The following is a 16821-nucleotide window of genomic DNA, read 5'->3' on the forward strand; positions in this document are numbered from 1 at the left end:
CCTAGTGGAACAACATGGTTTGAGTGCACAGCAAAATGCCCGGAGGTTGGAGAACTTATGCACTTCCGGGGGCAGTTCATTCCACAGGGCTGGGGCTCCCACAGAGAAGGCCCTCCCCCTGGGTGTCGCCAACCGACATAACTTGGCCGATGGCACCCTGAGGAGACCCTCTCTGTGGGAGCGAACTGGCCGGTGGGAGGCTATTGGTGGCAGAAGTCGGTCTCGAAGGTACCCGGGTCCTATGCCATGGAGCGCTTTAAAGGTGGTGACCAACACCTTGAATCGCACCCGGAAGATCACTGGGAGCCAGTGCAGCTCGCGCAGGAGTTAAAAACCTCCAGTATGAGACACCCACAACTTCTGGAGGTACCTTTTTTCACTTGCTCTAAATAAATGTTTGCATATCTATTTAATATACAAAAGATATGAAAAGATATGTGTATCATTGTAGAAATTGTAAAATGGACATACCTATGTAAAATAGACATCCAACTACCTATGTTTAAAAAAAGTCATATCTAGCTTGAAAATGAAACTGTTATCATAAGTGCTATCATAACTCAGATTACTTTTTAAATGAGTTTTAATTCCTATTGTGTACTTAGTGGTAGTGTTAAAGTATATAATGGTGAGGTTAGAATTATGACTCAGAATGCAATTATGTAGAATTCTGATTCAGAATAAAGTAAAAATATGATTTCCTTCAAATAAACATTCACACAATCTTATTTTACCAGAACAGTTAAATGGCCAAAACAAAAAGTTTGTATGATTAATAAGCAACACTTTGAAAAAGACACATGTTATCACGTACAAATTGGTTTAGATAGGAATACTTTTTAATTGGGAAGGATTTTTTTTCTTTCTATGATGAGTAAATTTAGACTCTTGTTACTATTTATTAAAATACAAATCCCAGACTTAGAATACATCAGCATTCATATGCAAACACTGGCAATCTCACACATATGTTATGAGAGCCCCAAAATATAAGTACAACAGTGAATGTGATAATATGCATGCGCTGCATAATTATCTGCAAATCCTGCTCATTTCAAGGGAAAAGTGATTATTAAAACCTTGAGTCAAATAATTGGCAGGAGATGCTGTGGCTGTGTAGGTGGATTGTGGGTTAACACAGAGTCAGTTGTGCATGTTTGGCCACAGTTTATTTCGGCTTGCATCTGTTAGTTATTCTGTAACTAAGCAAAGCATGTGTGCTTGTGTACAGTCTTTTACAGTTTTTAAGCAAGAATTTTGCAGAAAACCATGCTCTAAAGTAATTATATCTGCAAAGAAACCAAGGATCGTTTTCCCTTTTACCCAACACTTAGAAAGACAAGGTGGTAATGGTGTATAAAACATTTCAAATCCAAACCCTTTCAAGTTCAAGACAGGAACTCCAAACAGAGTTCATCAGACTTAAAACAGATCTTCCTCTTCTGCTACAGAATAATAGGAAATGTATACCGATGCCCTAAGATAACATTTTGAAGATAACAGTTGGAATAAGTCTAGTCAGGAAAAAGTGGTACAATATCTTGGCTTTTGTTTTTTACTTTTGCTTTTGCTTTGTGTGATCATTTATATCCCTATTCGCAACTATAAAAAGTGCCCTCAAAATGGCTAAGAAAGCAATAAGATTAAGAAAGTAAATTAAAACAATAATAATAAAATTCAGTTACAATCTATTAAGTAATAAATTGTTTTACTACTAAAAATGTGTGTTAATGAGAAATGCCACCTTTTGCTGGGATCATAAACTTGCATAGTTAAGAAGTTTGTACTTTCAAAAAAAATCTCAACGATTGCTGTTAAAACTGTGATAAATTGTAAATCAGGCAACACCGTTCCATGTTGGTTGGGAATTGTAGAAATGATACTCCAACATATTCAGAAGAAGACATGTTAAATATTGTATACAATACAATATCTGTATTGTAGGATTACTGAAAGTGATGCAAAAATAGTCTTTACTATGTGACAAGTATTTCTGTGGATTCTGATTTGCTTTCGTTGATTGTCCTGATAAACATAGCTTTTGAATTTTCATTTGCAGTTCAAACAAAGTGAAATTCACTTACCTTCTCTACCGGTTTGCAAATGTGTGCTTGCCATCATCTGCACATGCTCAAAGCCTTCTGCGCATGTGCAGAGTCTTAAAATCATTGCAAAAAAGCAGTGTCATGATGTCCGCATGGGTAGGCAGAGTCTCCCGCAGCCGCCGCTACCAGTTCACCCAATTCAGATAGAACCAGCTGAATTTCATCCCAATACATATATACATACATAAATGCATGCCTGAACTGCAAATGAATTGCCTTGAAAACTGATTTTTTTTTAAATAAACATATAACCACTTGATATTTAATACAATTGACTGTTATTTTTGTCATTTTAATTTTCATATATTTGGCAAATCTTTCAAGGATTCTAGTGTTTCCCCAGCTTTTATTGTAAGATTATAAAAGCAATGTCATTTAAAACTTTCTGCAATGTACTGCAAACTTTCTTAAACATAAATATATTTGCTCCTTTGTTTTTTGGCATATTTATTCATCTTTTGTGATGAAAACTTATTTAATAGAAAAACATGAAATCATAACTATAAAAGAATTTGAAATATTCAGCAGCTTTTTTGTGGATTTGTATTGGTCTACAAATCAGGCAAGATCTGATTTGCAAATCAGGCAAGATCTTATTCAAGATCCAGCATTCCGTATAATGGAGTGAAATATAATATAAGACCAAATGATGTATGTTTATTACCGTTTTCATATTGTTATTTTTGTTTTATTTGACTTATATCAATAGTTCATGGATGATTCTGTGTTCCATTGAGAAACTCCCAGTTCATTTCCTATTTCAAGTAATGCATTGTTAATTCCTCACTGGCCAAGATTAAGATCCTGATATTGTAAACAACTGTATTTCATTTGCAATTGGACAAGTCATTAAATAGCAACATTAACTAACAATAACATCTTATTCAATGGAGTGTATACATTTTGGAAAGCATATATATGACCACTGAATCAGACATACTTTTTTTTACATTCTGTTATCTTAAATTACAGAAATAAATGTTCAGAGCAGAGCACTTGTCATTTATAGTCTCACTGAATCCAAAGCTGAAAAGATGCAATAGTCTTGCTGTTCTTTCATCACTGCCTTTTAGCTATACTTCATGTCTGATATCTTTATTTGTTCTTCAAGTTTGATTCCACTAAATGAAATGTTGAGACAACAGAATATGCTGTGAACCAGAGAAAATAAATATCAGGACTGAGATTGGTGAGGAAAATCTTACTATGAACAACTGTAATGTTATGACATCAATTTTGCAAATAAAAGTTTTGAACACATATGAAAAGAGTCGGAAAAGGGAAACGTGAACTATATTTTTGGAAAATGTAGTTGAGGTTTTAGGTGAGGTTGAACGTGATACTGTTCAACTCTGTGTATCTTTATTTTTAAAATATATTAAGTTGTTTGAGGGAATTGGGAGAAATAGCAGGTTTTTTTTAAAGGAGTGAGAATCAAATAACAGGCAGAAAGATAAGGGTTTTCTTTTAAAAAAAATGTGTTGATTTATTGACTTTATCAAAAAGATTAAGGATTGTGGAGAAGGACCTACCTTGTTAGGTGACATAGATGATAGCAATACTTATCTCTCTTAGTTTAAAGTATCTTAGGGGGAGGTCATTTTGATGATAAAATGAGGAAGAGTGGAGCATTGTGCTCATTGTCTTGAGTGCCTGGAAAAAGAAAAAGAGAGATATAACTATAATAGCTAAATTATTATGACTAAATCCACTAATTTTTTACATGCAATAAGATTGTTGATATGCAAGAACAATTGACCTCCATACATAGTCTGAAATAATAATCATCATAATCATCTTCCTAGCATTTTTCTCACAGGAGCAGGGTCTGCTTTTTTGACCAACAAACACCATTTTACATGATCAAACTCAGCATGCAGGTCATGTCTGCATTTTGACGGAGTCGGCTGTAGATCCATAGCTTGCAATCAAAAAAATTGACCAAACTGGCTTATCGCCTGGGCCTGACATCGTTTTGGGCTGTGTTCAGCTCAGCACCACCATGGCAGATGGCAGTGGTGGGTTGCCCCCAGTTTGGACCAGTTCACAAGAACCGGTAGTAAAACCGGCGGGAGGCCCCACTCACAACCACGGATGTCATCATCGGCGACCTGCACATGCACAGAAGTAAGGCGAGACTGAAATAAACACATGCGCGTGATACCATTGCGAACCGGTAGTAAAGGTAAGTTGAACCACCCCTGGCAGTCGGGCAGTATTCAGTGGCACCATTAGGAGCAACAGACCTCCCCATCACATAGTTTGAAATAATAAACTTCATCATAGATATGTCCAATAAAATATACTGATCTTCCTTGTTTCCCCTACATATTTAAAATATGTGACTGTCATGTAAAGAGTCACTGAAGCAAAATAAATTGAATTATGGAAAAAAAATATTTAGTACCTTATATCTGGATCTACAACACAGGGTGATTAAAGATACATTTTCAGCTCTTTTCTATATCTCATTCTGTCAATTTTGCTGTGAGCTATGATGTTCTAAAATGACAATTATGCCATCTTACTATATACAGATACTATCAATGTAATAGACACCGATAAAGGGAAAAAAACAGTATATTATGTTTCCTTTTCTGTGGCCTTGAACATTCACTGGGCAATTCTAAACATGTTTCCTGGGTGTATAGTATGTTTAGGCATTCATGGAGCTTATTCATAGAAAAAATGTACCCTATCACTCTAATATTAGATGCCTTTCGGATAGTGTTTCTCTCATAGATGTTCATGTGAGAGTTTCATTGGAAAGTTTCAAGGTCTTTTAGTGAAATGAAAGAATTATAGGCTTTGATGGGATTGTTCGGATCAAATGTAACTTCCTACTCCTCAAACAATTGCAATTGCAGCATTCAAAACAGATGATTGATCAATCGCTGAATTTTTTTTTTTAAAAGGGGGTCCCACCACCCCTCTGTGTAACTGGTTCCATCGTCAAACTGTTATTGTTAGAAGATTTTTCTTAACATTCATCTGGAATTTGCACTCCTGTAATATAAAACCATTGTTCAGGGTCCTGCCCTCTGTGATGATAGAGAACAGATCTTGCCATCTGTGTGGGATTTTTTTCAGGTATTTGAAAAACATTATTATATTCCCCACCCAGCCCCAGCACACTCAATCTTCTAGTTCCAAAATTAAACATTTGCAGTTCCTTCATTCTGTCTTTGTAAGACTGCATTTCTAGAAACCTGATCATCCTTATTCTCTTTTTCTGAATTGCTTTACAACTCTTTAAGTTGTAAAGCTCAAAAGTAGATATAAGGTGCGATCTAATGAAGAAAGGGGACAATTAGTTCCAATCAGTTGGAAATTTTATTTCTGTTGATGTAGCAATACAATCTACCTTGCTCACATACTTGTGACACTGCTATCTAAACCTAATTGAGCACATCCGAGAAAAGAGTGGGTTTCCTTCTAACCGGGACTGCATTTGCATCATTAAACATAGTATAATGCACTATATTTTTCTTTGTATATAAAACTCTGTTGAGGGAGGGGGAAAGCAAATCTTGTGAAATAAAAATAGCATTTGCATTTGACTATTTCTTTTCATCGCTTGATCTACAGTGCACAATCTTTTCATCTTAATTAAAGATGAATTTTTATAGTATAAAAAATAATAATGAATTTTTATTAATGAATAAATAATGATTTTTTATTTAAATATGAATTTTTATATTATAAAAAATAATAACTTTATTGTCATTGTATGGGTATACACAGTATACCCATACAACGAAATTCACTGAACACCCAAAGACCAGGTCCAACACACATAACAATCCCCAAACACAATTCTGGATTAGATATCCTTTGGTTTGATTTGGCAGGTTTTCTTACTTTCTTTTGCTTAACTTTCTTTTGCTCTCAAGATGAAGCAAATATTAGGAACCTAAGAAAGGAACAGTGGAAAAGTTACACAATTTACAATACAATTACAGGTAGTCCTCGACTTCCAACCACAATTGAGCCCAAAATTTCTGTTGTTAAGTGAGACATTTGTTAAGTGAGTTTTGCCCCCTTTTACCTTTTTGCCTTTTTTGCCACCATTGTTAAGTGAATCACTGCAGTTCATAAATTAGTAACCTGGTTGTTAAGTGAATCTGGCTTCCCTATTGACTTTACTTGTCAGAAGGTCCCAAAAGGTGATCACATGATTTTGGGACCCAGCAACGGTCATAAATATGAATCAGTTGCCAAGCATTTGAATTTTGATCACTTGATCATGGGGATGCTGCAAAGATTGTAACTGTGAAAAGCAGTCATACGTCACATTTTTCAGTGTAGTTGTAACTTGGAACCATCACTAAATGAATTGTTGTAAGTTGAGGACTACTTGTAAGTCCTTGATTAGAATTGAGCAGCAACACTATTTGAATTGAAATATTTCATTTTATTTTTGGTGAACTTGTGACCTAGAAGGCAGAATGAAAAGGGAGACCACAATGTAGTCATGTAAAATTGTACGCTGTCTTATCCAAGTCATTGTATCCTTAAAATATCTTTTTGACAGATGTCTTGATTTCAAATATCTCCACAGTTACATAAAACAAATTATGCCACATAATTTAACTTAATCTGTATAAAATTTACTTGAGCAGATTGACATATAGTAATGTATGCTTTTTCCTTAAGTTAAAGCCAGGAAACATGAGTCATCCGGTATTTGATTATATGTGGTAATTCCCAACACATAAGATCTGCTCCCAGAAAGAGTTTGCACATTTGATATTAGTTTATTATCTTGTGGGATGTAAAGAACTAAGACCTTTTGCTTATATAATGTATGTGTGAAAATGAGAATATTTTATGTAGGGTAAATTTGGATTTGAAAGGAAAGCTACTCCCTTTTTATGTAAATATTATAAAGAAATTTCTAGGTAGGGGAAGCTAAAAATAATAAAACCTTATTTTAAAGGATGTTCATACTATATATAAGGGTTCATCTGTTTATATCTGAGTTCATTCCAGACACTAAAAAAGATAAGAAAACAAGCAGTTGTATTTCCACTACATGCATTCTTGTTAGATTTACCATCTGAAATTCACTTTTTAATTTGAAGGGTAGAGTCCACCCACCTTTCCTGCCTTGTACGTTATTGGAGCACACTATGCTGTATAATGGAGTTTTTTCCATAAATCGGGACAACTGTACAAAATATGATGAATAAGCTTCTTTGTCTACATTCCCTGAATTATAGCTATAGAATAAATAATTACTATTTTACTATTGTTTTTCTGGCAGAATTAGAATGATAGGTCAATACTGGATTTGGAACTAGAACATAAAATTTCATTTGCCATGCAATAATCTTTTAATCTTTTTTAAAACAAATCATTGTATATACTTATATATAGACAGTTCTCTGTGTGGAAGGATACTAGAATGCAGTGTTCTAAAGCACAATGTGCAACCCTATTTAACAAGGCCTTCAACCCCAACTTAAGTTTGACACTTATTTTGGATAAAAACTATTTATTATGAGTTATTCCTCTTATAGTTTTATACTTATAATATTTTAATTCCTTAGATGTGTTTGTCTATGGAGATTCTCAGTCATCCAGGTCATGGTTGTCCCAACGGTGCTTTTTCAAGACGCAATTCAACTTTCTGGTTTTTCTTTGAAGAAGTTTCGCTTCTCATCCAAGAAGCTTCTTCAGCTCTGACTGGATGGTGTGGAATGGAAGGATTTATACTCCTTGCAGAGAGCTGGTGACTTGGATTGTTGGGACTTAGATGTGTTTCAGATAAAAACTGAAAAATAAGTAAATGAATATGAAGATTTTTAAATGATCAATACAATTAAAAGACATTCCATGGCGGATGGTTAAATTGACTTCTTTGATCTAAGAAAAGACAATATCTACATTTATTGCTGACTGGAAACCCCTTATGGAGTTTTTGTGTAAAAATGAAAAAAATGAACTTATGATTTATGGTTTTGATGCCTAGGCAGGATAGATTATAAGAAGAAAAAAGTTAAACTGTAATCATAGAATAAAATGCAGATTTATAATTATGACTGTTGTCAAAAATATAAGAACTATTTCTTTGTATCTTTTTTCTTTTCTTTTTTTTCTTTTACTCTTTTTTCCTTTCATGGACTTTTCTCTTTCACTTTTTTTCTTTTTATTTTCTTTTTCTTATTTTGTATTAGTTTGTAATATTTTTAATTTCATGGCAGTAACTATTCATTCCAATGAAACTTGTATTTAAAAGTTTTTCTTAGATCTGAAAGATATGTCGCTAACTCCCTAGGATAAGGGACTACATACATACTGTACATACATAAATTTATATTTATTTATATTTCACTGTATTTATATTTGTATTTATATTTCACTGATAAAGAAATAAAGGGAGACTAGTATAGATCTATTTCAAGCTATTTAACTCTCATCAGCTAGCCATACCCTTACTTGGATTCGAACTTGGGCTGCCTGCATGTTAGGCAGTTGTATTAACCTCTGAATCACAAGTTCTCCCTTCATCAGCTTGAGCCAGGGGAGAGATTAAGTGCTTTTCTATCGAGACACCTAGTCTACCCCAGCATGTGATGTGGGAGGGAGCATACTGCATCCCTTTCGCCTTTCAGCTCCAATCCAGGAGCCCTCAAGCAGTCGCATTCAGGACAAACCATTTTATACCAAATTTATATTTCGCTGATAAAGAAATATATATATCACTACCCATTATGCATAACAGATGAAAAAATAAGAATAATCAAAAGAAGTTTTGATCATTTTTTTATTTTATTTTTTTATTATTATTATTTATTTAGTATTATTATTTTGACCTAAGCACAGTACATAAAATCATCTGCTACAATGTTCTACCAGCCAATGAATACTTCAGCTTCAACCAAAACAATACAAGAGCACACAATAGATACAAACTCATGGTAAACCAATCCAAACTAGATTGCAGAAAATACGATGTCAGTAACAGAGTTGTCAATGCCTGGAATTCACTACCTGACTCTGTGGTTTCTTCCCCAAATTCCCAAACTTTAACCTTAGACTGTCTACTGTAGACCTCACCCCATTCCTAAGAGGTCTGTAAGGGGCATGCATAAGTGCACCAGCGTGCCTACCGTCCCTGTCCTAATGTTTTCTTTTATTCATATCCTTTTCATGTATTTATAATTATGTTTACACTTATATCTGTCATAAAATACATGCTTGACTAAATAAAATAAAATAATAAAATAAAATAAAATAAAATAGTTAAAAGTATGAGATAAAAAAGGAAACCTAGCTAAAACTATCTGACACCAACATCACATATAAATTCTTGGTGCCACATCCATATACTGATCATATTTTGTCTTTTATTTTTTTACTTCACCAACTATATTCATAAACTACCGGTATACATATACAACACTTCTTTAATTTTCCACCCCTTTCTTCTTATATATTGTATGTTTTATTATAACTCTTTATTCATTATATTACTCTTTTTACATTCAGCCAGTAATCTTTCAGCATCCATTCATACTTCCCATGTTTTCCTGTTTTGCTAAATTCACTAAGTGCAATCACCTTAGTTAGACTCCATTGCACTATAGCTGTACAGTTAATGAGTCAGCTCATAGTAAAGCAACTACATTTCTTTTCAAATTCCCATGGTAACCAGGAAAAAGACATAGCTACTACAAGCATCTGCAGGAAGTGAGTAAAACAAGCGAACTGTCCCAATGTCGGAATGCGAACTCCACCCTTTATCTATCTAAGTGCAATATCATAATGCACATACAAAAAGTTAGAATTTATTTCATAATGTCCTTTGGAAATGGAAGCTGAAGGGTTTCCAATGGTGGCATCCTGCTGCTGAATGTTTTCCCAGCCAATTTTGCCTGACTTCTTTTTCTTTTCCTTTTCTCTGCTTGACAAAGAAGGTATAAAAAAAAATCCCAAGTGTTTTTGGAAGCAATTTTAATTCTGTATCCTGGCTTTTGGTGCTTTTCTTATTATGTAGTTGTTAGTTTTCCCACATGTGGAAAATATTCCCATATTGTGGGGAGAGAGGTGTTACTGTAGCTGTAAAGTAGTCTGGAAATATGACTGTGGGGTAACATAAAAGTAGTTATACTCCCCAGAATTAAATAAATAATTTAGCAAGCATGCATAACTAAATAGATGCAAAGAACACAATGAAATATAATAATTACTTAGTAAATATAGATTTAGGGAAAAATTATCAAGATTTGTTTGAGGGGTAGAAATCAGTGGTGTTCCTTTTGCTTTCTCTCTTTATTTTCAAGAGTTTACAGTTCTAGATATGTTCCATTCACGAGAGTAACATCTAGGGTTCAAGTGATCTTAATTTAATTAAAGATATTGATACATTCTTAGATATTTATTGCTCTTAAATATTTATTTTATCTATATTTATTTGTTTATATATGTGTTCACATATTTATTTATTTATTTATTTATTATATTTCTATACCGCCTTTCTCCCGTAGGACTCAAGGCGTTGTACAGTCAAGAAAAATATAGACACACAAACATCATAAAATTGCTAATTAAAATTATTACTTAGTTTGGTCAATTAAATAAAACCCAGAATTAGATAACATTTTTTATATATATATATATATATATATATATATATATATATATATATATATGTATATGTATATGTATATGTATATGTATATATATGTAGGTCTTTGGTTATTCGGGTCTTCTCCCACGTAAAATTGGAAGTGTCTTGGCGACGTTTCGACGAAGTCTCATTCGTCATCTTCAGGTGTTCTCGGCTTCGTGCTTCCAGGAGCAATGTGAGATCGCAGCTGTCTCTTCCTTTTAACTGCTAGTGGGGGTGTGAGCTGATTGGGTGGGAACTTGGCTGTGTTCTGATTGGGTGGAGGTGTGTTCTGATTGGTTAGGGGCTTGGCTGTGCTCTGATTGGAGGGGGGGTGGTTGTGCTCTGATTGGCTGGGGGTGTGTTCTGTTTGGGTGGGGGCTTGGTTGTGCTCAGCTTATATATATATATATGTTTTTCTTCTAGCCAGGTTTTCCCTACGTAGGGAAAACCTGGCTAGAAGAAAAACACACATAAACCCTACGAAGAAGTAAGAATATATATATATATATGTATATATATATATATTATGGATATATCCACAATTACACGGGAAGAAACCCGAAATATTAACTATACACACACACACACACACACACACACACACACACACACACACACACACACACATATATATATATATATATATATATATATATATATATATATAAACATATAATCTTATAACATATATATAACATATAGTCCTGACTAGGTGGCTCAGTGGCTAAGACACTGAGCTTGTCAATCAGAAAGGTTGGCCATTCAGTGGTTCAAATTCCTAGTATAGGTCTCCTGGGTGAGCAGGTGGTTGGACTAGATGACCTCCAAAGTCCCTTCCAACTTATTTATTATTTTATTATTTTGTCGCATTTCTATGCCACCCAACTCCCAAGGGACTCTGGGCGGCTTAGAACAAAGAATAAAACAATGCGAACAATTCCATAAAAAAATGTTAAAAAGAAAAACATTAAAACATTAAAAACTTTAAAAACGTTAAAACACATGCACTCCAATTCGTGGCCGGGTCTCGCAAGATCATTATAACAAGATCAACGGCCCCAGGTCTGCTGGAAGAGCCAGGTCTTCACCACTTTGTGGAAGGCCAATAGGGTGGGGGCGGTCTGGAGCTCAGGAAGTAATTGGTTCCAGAGAGCCAGGGCATCCACAGAGAAGGCCCTCCCCCGCAGGCCCGCCAGCCAACATTGTTTAGCTGACGGGACCCAGAGGAGACCGACTCTGTGGGATCTTACCGGTCACTGGGAGCTATATGGTAGAAGGCGGTCTCAAAGATAGTATAACAGTAACAGTAACTCTGTTACTGTTACATTTCTAGGCCACCAATCTCTCCCAAAGAGCTTCAGTACAATCTGATCCTTTTTACTAATGCATTCTGACAGATCATGAAAACATTTAAATAGCTTTAAATATGTCATGGCCAACAATTACGGCAAACAAAAAAAGGCATCATTTATTCTTGAAAATTATTTTTACTTAATGCCTATTTTAGAATACAGGAGCAATAAATCTGAAAGTTTAGAGGCAGAGAAATTACAGCTTATCTGTTTCTAAACTATGGTTAAATAATAAAGTACATTTTAAAACATATTTTAAATCCAACACTATTCACTGTTAACAACTCATCATAACATTTGAAATGTAGTTTCTGAGTCAGCAGATTAAACCTTTCTCAGTACTCTGTTAGATATTATTGATGTTTTTATAGGAATCGCTGAGCTTCAGTTGTTCCTATTACTATTTACCTTGGCAATTATCATCTGATATTGTCATTTCCATTGACAAATAATGAGAGGAACACACACTAACAACACAAAAGTACATTTTTGCATGCTTAAAATTGAAGTTCAAACTTTACATATGCGGGATTCTCAGATATTGACTAAGCATATTACTATGAGAAAAAATCCATAGTAGAAGAAACATTTTGGTTGAGTGATAATAAAATACTGTTACAATATTTTAAACTGTAAATTTTAGAGCAATTCTTTTCCAGACAAGTCTTTAAGTCTTAAAACATGAAATGTTCACTTATATTACCAGTTTAGCAAAATATAAGTATTGTATAATTACTTTACCTCAGCTCTTCCAATTTGTTATTTCCTGAATATAATACCAATCATTTAAAACAATGATGTCACTGGATAGCAAGTTGAATATAATAAGAGCTGTATTCTAAGGACACCTGAAATGTATGTGTAAAATTTTATATCAAAATATATTTATTCCTTATCGGTATCCATCTTCCCTTAAATATTAACAAAATCCACAATAGACTGAGAGTGGGCATCTCTGCTAGATAATACAGTCAAGCTGAAACTAAGTTAATCAAATAAAAAGCACAAATGGGGAAAAATCTTTTACTCAACTTCCTCAAACCTCCAAAGTTGAGAGGTATATCAAAGGACAAACATATCAAAGGAAAAGGTCTGTAAACACAAATGGAATTAATTAAAATGGTCTTCCAATGGAACTGCATGTTCACAAGAAAAAACATCATAGATGACATGTACCTACATACACAGACATACACACCTCACATACCAACTCAGCAATCAGCATATACCAATGGTGGGTTGCTCCCGGTTCTGTCCAGTTCTTGCAAACTGGTAATAAAAGTGACGGGAGGCTCCGCCCACCCACCTGGACATCATAAGGGATGTTCTGCACATGCGCAGAAGCTTCTGTGCTGCACTGAAGCGCACATGATCGAAGCGAACCACTCCCATTGCGAACCGGTGGTAAAGGTAAGTAGAACCCACCCCTGGCACATACACATTACCACACCCTAGACAAGCTCCCCTATAAAACAGTATCTCTGTACCCATTTTCTCTGCAACTGCCCCAAGGCAAACTTCTTTGCTTTTGAGAATAAATATTTCAGCTTTCCTCGTAGCTGTCTGGATTTCATTTTTATTTATTCTTGCAGAACCCATTCTTTTCCATTCTTAGTATTAACAAAACAATTGTGAAAATGATTCACATGTTGATGGTGGTGGTATGATGGTACTACCGATGATGGCATTTTGAGCATTTAGGATCTAAGAGAGATTTTCTTGGAAAAATTACAGAACAGCAGAGTCCTGAATGAGATTAAAAACTTGCTGAATCTGATGTTTTGTCACTAACCTTAAATTAAGTTCAGTAGATCTGATATGATGATATACTTAGGATTTTTGAAATTAGGTTTCAAACCATAAAAAAATGTCACTCTGTTTTATGATGGGAATATATAACTTTCTTTTGACTTAGTTTTGAATTTAACATTTGAGTCAAAGTTAGGTAGTCAAACGCCAAAAGTATATTTCTTGACAACAAGCACTTAGACAGAATCGGTTAAAATAGTCTCTTTTGAATCAAATTCAACTCCTGGCCTCTTCATGTATATATCAGTATAGTTTTCCTGGCAATAGCATGCACACTGTCTTCTTTAGTTAATGTTTTTCAACCTTCCCAGTCAAACTTATAACCTTGGTATTTCCTGAGGGCTTCCATCCAATTACTAGGCATGACTGGACCTGCTTAACTTTTAAGTACAGAGATAGTTAACCATGTGCTGTATCCAGTGGTGGGATTCAAGTAATTTAGCAACCAGTTCTCTGCCCTAATGATTTCTTTCAACAGCCAGTTCACCAAACTGCTCAGAAAGTTAACAACCGGTTCTCCCGAAGTGGTGCAAACTGGCTGAATCCCACCACTGGCTGTATCTACTGGGGCAAGCAGAACCAGGCCAAAATTTAAATCTGATGTAGCTTTAACTAAAATTAAACTCCATTTCCATTCTTTCTTTCTTTCTTTTCCCCCATTTATTGAAATATTTTGGGTCATCTTTCCTATTAAGACTACTGTTCAGCAGCAAATTTTGGAGAAGCTCTGAGGGCAGTAGCTTTAAAAATGTAGGTTACTTAAGCATATTCTAAGGGATCGATAATATTACCTCATCTGAGTAGTTTAAAATAAAATTCTCCAAGTTTTGGGGAGGGGTGATTGTCTAGTTCTGTTACATTTTGAAAGCTTCATTGTTAGTGTCCTTGGCTCCCAATAAATTGTGTATCCTTTTCCATGTATTCTTCTTATGTATAGGTTGCCCAGATTTGAGGCCTCAAAAATTGATTGTATAAATAAATAGGAGGGAGGGGAAAGTATTATAATGGAGCTTACACTTATAATATAAGTGTAAAGAACCTGGTGGCGCAGCAGACTAATAGCCTGTTATTATCATTCAGCTTCCTGCAATTACTGCTAGTTCGAACCTCCGCAGGCTCAAGGTTGACTCAGCCTTCCATCCTTTCTAAGATAGGTAAATTGAGGACCCAGTTTGTGGGGGCAATAGGTTGACTTTGTATAAATATACAAAGGCTATTGCTTAACGCATTGTAAGCCGCCCTGAGTCTCCAGAGAAGGGTGGCATATGAAGGCTATTGCTTAACGCATTGTAAGCCGCCCTGAGTCTCCAGAGAAGGACGGCATATAAATCAAATTTTAAAAAAAATTAAAAAATTTAAAAAAATATCCCTTATCTTTTACATAGTTTATATGGTTTTTTCTAGTTTATAATTTCAATTGTCCATTGCAGGCCAAACAACAGTTGTCTTCTGAGAAAAACTGGGAGTCAATTTTTAATAACTGTCATCCTTTTCATTTCTAGAAAAGCCATTGAGGAATAATAATTCTGTATTTGTGTGCAGATTCTGCCATCATGACTTTCAAGCTATACATTTTACCCAGATTTTATTTGTAGATTTGACAGAAACTCTTGACGAAAGCAATAGCAGTAGTTCACCAAACTGATAATATTATACATTGTTGCAGATCACATTAAATATGTTAATGAAATGTTTGTGTGATTATTTGGTATCTTTTTGGGATAGTGTATTAGCATATATGACTACATTTATAGGAAAATCTTCAAAGGTTTATGTAATGTGTTAACTATATGCCAAAGTTTTGGAATTTGACTGTTTATCAAAACCTGTTACAATTATGATTGTAAGAAGTTTTGCATTTTAAGTCAGAAATTTTCTTTGGAGCAGGTCTTGGGTTGAGAAGAAATACTGTTGACGAGTCAAGAAAATTAGTGCCAGTCAAGATGGACAATACTGAAGAAAAGAAACAAACTGATTTGGCATAAGGCAGCTTCTAATATTTTCCTACACAGAGAGTTTAATTTGTGGCCATGAAGCTAAACTGCCCTTTAATCATAGGTGCTTTATATTTCCCATCTCTATCAAATACATCTGTTGGGTTTTAAGACAAATTAAGATGGCTATAAAACATACAACAATAATGGGGTATCTCACCATGACAGAATATCATGATCAAAACACATTCTTAGTATGGCTCCAACAGAGAAAAGAATTAGAATTTGCTTTATGGAACTCGCAAAATATAGAAATAGATGGGGGATATTCTTCAAAATTGTATTTAAAATATGTACTCTGTTTATATTCAGCCCTCCAACCTCTACAGATTATGTTGGCCTATAGCTCATTGAAATTCTGAAAGAAATTGCCTTTCTGCGTAGTCCCTATTAAAACGCTGTAAGACTGCTCATTCTCTTGATATTTTAGTAAAAATGAAATGACAGCAACATGAAGATTCTGTTTCTGGAAATGTAAAAGATTCTATTTAACTGATGTCTGGTCCTCCTGAAGGAATTCTACAGGATGATATTTATTTCTTCTGGGAGACATTCTAGATGTGAATAGAAAGAGATTGGGCAATGGGCAATGATGCAGAAGCAGCTGTGAACACAAGTACCATATTTTATTGCAGTTGCTAAAGTAACAGCATTCTTCTCCCTTCCAGAATAACCAAGAGGAGACATATAAAGCTCATTCAACTTACATATAGTGCACTGTTTTGTTTCAGCATCATATTAATCGTGTTCTTCATTTGCAAACTGAAACATATTTATTTCTGTATCAAAACAGGATGATATCTGCATTAAAAGACCAGAAATTTCACTAAAGAAAACAAGGCCCTGGTATAATAATTTGTCTGCTGATTATGAACTGCAAACAAGCATTTCCAACATTCTTGAGATATATATATATATATATATATATATATATATATATATAT

General features: G+C 34.5%; 1 protein-coding gene across 11 annotated transcripts in view; it reads right to left on the reverse strand.

Annotated features, from left to right (window-relative positions):
* Window positions 1–817: 817 nt before the first annotated feature.
* Window positions 818–16821, reverse strand: part of LOC117679058 (uncharacterized) — a 135958-nt gene continuing 119954 nt past the window's right edge. For 4 of the 11 annotated variants that reach the window (XR_015732151.1, XR_015732149.1, XR_015732147.1 and 1 more), the window contains 3 exons: window positions 5967–7881; window positions 3638–3758; window positions 818–3256 (listed from right to left, as the gene is read on the reverse strand). The gene's annotated coding sequence lies outside the window, so the exon portion shown is untranslated. Of the gene's footprint in view, window positions 3257–3637; window positions 3759–5966; window positions 7882–16821 lie in introns of those variants that run through there. The other 7 variants (XR_015732150.1, XR_015732146.1, XR_015732153.1 and 4 more) reach the window with 2 other exon arrangements.

The sequence above is a fragment of the Pantherophis guttatus genome, chromosome 2 (assembly GCF_059756535.1).
Source record: "Pantherophis guttatus breed Tessera chromosome 2, ASM5975653v1, whole genome shotgun sequence".
NCBI classification, from domain to species: Eukaryota; Metazoa; Chordata; class Lepidosauria; order Squamata; family Colubridae; genus Pantherophis; species Pantherophis guttatus.